Source organism: Hypomesus nipponensis, chromosome 22 (assembly GCF_054491055.1).
Source record: "Hypomesus nipponensis isolate SF chromosome 22, ASM5449105v1, whole genome shotgun sequence".
Lineage (NCBI taxonomy): Eukaryota > Metazoa > Chordata > Actinopteri > Osmeriformes > Osmeridae > Hypomesus > Hypomesus nipponensis.
The window spans coordinates 13,425,001-13,429,465 of NC_140382.1; positions in this window are offsets into that span (position 1 = coordinate 13,425,001).

Here is a 4,465-nt window from a genome sequence, read left to right on the forward strand (position 1 = left end):
TTCTGCCACATCCTTCATTTGACCATGGGCAATGATAAAGCTGTAGAGAATAAATAACCAATACCTGCCAGAGACGTAGAGGCCAGCTGGCCTGAAGGTTGAAGGATTCTGCCATCTTCTGAAAACAAAGAAAGCTGACAGAAAGAAGGCACAAGAAAGAGTGCACATAACTGATGCCTAGTTAAATTTGTTCATGTAAACATTGTATGATAAATATTTGTAACTGTATTTACATTTAATATTCCTTGGGATAAATATTGACTACAGCTTTCATATAGGAAACATTCTTCTGAAACAGTGAACCGTGCAGTCCTGGTAGATATCCCTGATAGAGTTACTGTATGGAAACCGGAAACAGGTAAATGAGGTTGCCTTAAGCAGTTGACTACTACCTTGGTTACCAAATAAAGGTCAGGAGGTAGACTGAGCGAACAGGAAGTGATCTAATCAGACTAAGTAATGTGTCGTTTGATCCTAAATGCAACCCGGGTCCACACAGTCACGACTTCCCGTTTCAATTATCCAATGGATGAACTTTGTCACTCCCCATAATACCTTCAGTCTGTGTCACGTTTTCTCTCTCTTTCTCTCTTTCTCTCTTTCTCTCTTTCTCTCTTTCTCTCTTTCTCTCTTTCTCTCTTTTTCTCTCTTTCTCAGCAGTCCTCAAGTCAGACAGCAGTTAGAATTATTTTTCTCTGTTAGTTATCAACTGAAACATGGTTCATGTGATTTCATTTTTATCTGGGCTTATCACTCTTACACCATTGTTTTGTCTGAAAACTCTGTGGGTCAGATTAGATTATCAGAGTAAGCTCAACCCATTTGACATTAAAGCCTGTTACTCTATGTATGAGGCTTAACAGACCGTGCGGTGCAACGCTTTGATGAACACGACTCCTGAATAATCGAGCAATCGTGAGTAAAAAAAAAAGAATCACTTCTCTCACAACCTTTTTCTCCCAATTTACATTATCAAATAATGAACCCCCCCCCCACACACACACACACATTTAGTCATTTAGTCACACATGTGTGCACCAGCCCACGCACCAGCCCAATTGCAGAAAGTCTCCAGTTTTGCAAAACGAAATTCAACCTGAGTGTGTATGTGCTGGGTGTCTTAAACTACCTGTCTCTCTCTCTTTATTTCTCTCTCTCTCTGTCTCTATCTCTCTTTCTCTCTCTTTCTCTCTCTCTCTCTGTCTCTCTCTGTCTCTCACTCACACGCACACACACACTGCTTGTTTACTGAACTGCGCATAGAGACATCCAGTATGATGTGTTTATTCACTCTAAAAATGATTTCCCCAGACGAGCGACGCGCCCCAGCTTTAAGTTAATTGAATCGGGGCTTAATCCAGAGCTCCTTCCCGCAGTTCCGCCTTCCCCATCTCCAAGTCTCCAGATACTTCCACGGGAGTTGCGTTTGGGAGCTGTAAGTTTAAGTGGTGTTAAATATTTACAGAAGAAGATCTGAATTCATATTTTAAAGGAAGTCGCTTTTTATTCTACGAATCCCAGACTGTGTTATAATGTAGTGATCTTGTAGGCATGGGAAGAAGAAGGGGGGTTGAAGTTTAGAGAGGGTAGGGTAGCAGTATGTCTCTGTAAGAGTGATTCTTCATGTCAGAAATGTAACTACAAGTGTCGCTTTTCTGGATATGGAAAACAACAGTTGCAAAAGGCCTAAAATATGCATTATGTCTTTTGTAACATGGCGTTCTAACAAAACATGTAGGTTCTTGCCAACGATGACCGTGTCTGACAGAACGACTGGATTCGTTTTCAATCCCACAGTCCACTGCCTGCTATGACACGTGTCACTGGCACGCGTTGACAGTGCCTGCTTGTGCTGGCATGCACAGGTTGCTGTTGGCAGCAGTGATTAGAGTAGCACCAACAGGACATGTGTGGGCAGCGATTTTAAGCAGATAGTGGGAGATGTTGCACAAAGGGGAAGATTGACATGACAACTTGAGCTGACGCTAAGCTAAAGGTAATGTGCTGCTAAAGCTGAGCTCATGTTATCCAAATTCACATAAAGCCAACCTTGACGCAAATGTTAACAAAAGGTCCCAGACCTAATTGTGAGTTAATGCTCACTGAAGTCACCCGTCACCCGGGGCTAAAAGGCCAGAATGCTAACCTAATCTCAGTTCCCCTGTCATTTATTATTTAACAAGCAGGAAGGGGTAGAGAAACGAAGGACACAAGAAAGAAAATAAAACTCCCATGCCGTGCCAGGTTTAGGGATGATAAAGTGAAATCTGTGTGCCGCGTCGCACCGTGGTGTTCCCAGTGAATTATTGAAGGGGCAGGTTTGGGTGCATTGAAGCGGATAGGTCCCACTGTGGGCACCGTAGCCCAATTGAAGACCCCCTACTCGCGCACACATACACACACACACACTCTGTCTCTCACACACACAAACACACAGACATTCACACAACCCCTGAAGTCTGGCACCACCCTATGAAATATGAAACATCCCCCCTGAAGGCAGAACAGTTTAAAATATTAACACCATTGACAGGTCTTATATGTCACACCCCCATTGGGGGGGCTCTAATGTATGTGGGGGGGGGGCATTCTTATTTTGACAGGGTGGGGAACCAGAGGGGTTAGCTGAGTGTGTGTGTGTGGTGTGTGTTTGCGTGAACGTTGTGAGTGCTGGCATGCATGTGGGCTTGGTTGTGTGTGTGTGTTGGGAGGTGCTGGGTAGTGTGGGGGGGGGGGGGGATAGGATGGGTGTTGATTCTGGTGGAGGCTGGCTGTATGAATAATGCATGTCCGTCTGTCAGAGTCTGTACAGGGCTGCATGAGCAGAAGGGCATCGGAGAAGCATGTAAACGCCAAGGCACAGAGACATGCCGTCACGTTAAGGCCGCTGAACCAGACGAGATGTGTGTGTGTGTGTGGGTGTGGGTGTGTGGGTGAGTGCTCCTGGTGTTTAAGACATCGTTGAAAAAAGACAGTGATTTCAGGTTCTAGGACTTTGAAGAGTTGGACGAGACGGCAAAGGAATAAATATCCACATTAATCTTCCATGTGGCTGTTGATTAAGTCTGGTGTACTGTGTGTGTGCGGGGTGGTGTGTGCCTATGTGTGTGTGTGCTTGCTCATTTGGAGGAAACAGCTGTCAGTGGGGGCTGGCTGTGTGTGCTAACCAGATTGGGACCAGGGGGTCAATGGCACAGAGACTATCCCAGCAGATGAGCTAGGTGTCTGGCCATGGATCCTGCCCACATGATATACTACACTGAGACTTGACACACACACACACACACACACACACACACACACACACACACACTGGCACTCACATGTCTGTTTAGGTGGTTGCAAAGGAGTTACGTCACCAATCATGGCCCAGCTATTACTTGGACCCATTTTAGGAGGATGTCACCCATCTTAAACTTGAAACATTGGCAAACAGCTCGGAGGTGGAAAGCCCTTCTGAATATAGCTGTCCCAGGTACACGTCACTCTGGGAATGTTGAGCAGAAGGCCACTCCTCCATGTTCTGCTGTCGTTGTGCTGTTTTAAACAGATTGGTTTTCACCTCCTTTCCAGCTTAGCATTTCATCTTAGCCAGATGCTTTTCAATCACCATCCACGGCTATGTGTGTGTGTGTGTGTGTGTAAGTGTGAGTGTGTGTGTATGTGTGTGTATCTGCACGACCCTTCAGATAGTGCCATGCAGGCTGCTAGTCACAGATGTCCCCTGTCTCATGCCTGTTTTTGCTGATGCATCAAAACTGTTTAGTTTGTGCGTGTCCGTGTGTGCGTGTCCGTGTGTGTGTCCGTGTGCGTGTGTGTGTGCACGTGTGTGTGTGTCTGTATCAGTGTTGGTGGTGATGCTGCTCCTTCTGGACTGCTATATGTGTGAAATTGAAGTCTTTAAACGTAACTTTCTTTTCCTGGTTCAGGGATTGAACCTAGGTACCTAGGTATGTGACATCCCACTAAGCTAATGCTCAAAGAGAGAGAGAGAGAGAGAGAGAGAGAGAGAGAGAGAGAGAGAGAGAGAGAGAGAGAGAAGAGGAGGTGAAGTGTGGGGATGGAGGGAGAGAGAGAGAGAGAGAGAGAGAGAGAGAGAGAGAGAGACAGAGACAGAGACAGAGAGAGAGAGACAGAGAGAGAGAGAGAGAGAGAGAGAGAGAGAGAGAGAGAGAGAGAGAGAGACAGAGACAGAGACAGAGAGAGAGAGAGAGAGAGAGAGAGAGAGAGAGAACCTAAGCAGGATGAGTGTGCTTAAGGGGCGTTCACCCCCTAGGAGAAGCCCAGAAGCAGACCAAACACAGCTCACTGGCTCCAGTGTTCCAATCAAGAGGAGAAACACAACAAAGACATCTGTCTTCTGTGTAAAAGACTCATAGCTGCCAGAGCTTACTTGCACGCTACCAAGAACAGGGAAGAACTGTTGTTCTTATACCTATGCGTGTGTGTGTGTGTGTGTGTGGGG